The sequence below is a fragment of the Chrysochloris asiatica genome, unplaced genomic scaffold (assembly GCF_000296735.1).
Source record: "Chrysochloris asiatica unplaced genomic scaffold, ChrAsi1.0 scaffold00068, whole genome shotgun sequence".
NCBI lineage: Eukaryota > Metazoa > Chordata > Mammalia > Afrosoricida > Chrysochloridae > Chrysochloris > Chrysochloris asiatica.
Genome location: NW_006408586.1, coordinates 12,154,131 through 12,155,218, shown reverse-complemented (window position 1 = coordinate 12,155,218; position 1,088 = coordinate 12,154,131).

Sequence of the window (1,088 nt, the reverse complement as noted above, 5' to 3'; positions counted from 1 at the left end):
TAGATAGATAGATAGATAGATAGATAGATAGATAGATAGATAGATAGATAGATACAGTTGTTGTTGTTAAGGACCGTGGTATCAGTTCTGACTCATAGTGACCCTGCACAGGGTTTCCAAGGCTGTAAATATTTACGAGAGCAGAATGCCTCATCTTTCTCCCATCAAAGTGCCGGTAGTTGCGAACTGCTGACCTTGAAGTTGGCAGCGCCACTCGTAACCACTACATTACCAGGGCTCCTTGTATATGTATATACATATGTATAAATATCCCAGTCTCCCTCCCTTATCCATTGAGAGTATGTGTCAATCCATATATCTACACACATTACTGTCGTTCCAAGGTTGTGTATTTAGCATTTATCTTCATTCCCTTAAGTCCAGGCATAACTCCCTATGTTTCCACCTATCTTCATTATTTTCCTGTCACCCTCCCTCACCTTGTATATTGTTCTCCTCATCACCTAACTTAACAGGTATCTATGCTCTAGCAAGTGAATTACATTCACCTCACTACCACCCCCTGTAAACATCAACAAATATTATTTTTAGTCTTGAAACTTTTCTAACACTTTACAAAAATGGTCCCATACAATATTTGTCCTTTTATGATTGACTAATTTCACTAAATAAAATGCCATCCAGGTTCATCCATGGTAAAAGGTATTTTGCAGATGTATTCTATTGTGTATATGTACCAAAGTTTGTTTATCCATTCTTCCCTTGTTGGGCACTTAGGCTGTTTCCATCTTTTTGCTGTTGTGATTATTGCTGTGATAAACATCAGTGGGCATATATCTACTCATGTCCTCATGGGCACAATGAAGTGTTCTGGAATACTCATACTTCACAATGCTGTCCATAGCTTGTCATGATCCACACAGTTGAAAGTCTTTGTATAGTCAATAAAGCACAGGTAAACATATTTCTGGTACTCTCTGCTTTCAGCCAAGATCCATCTGACATCAGCAATGATATCCTTTGTTCCACGTCCTCTTCTGAATCTGGCTTGAACCTCTGGAAGTTCTCTGTCAATGTATGGTTGCAACTATTTTTGTATCATTTGTTGTAAAACTTTACTCTCATGG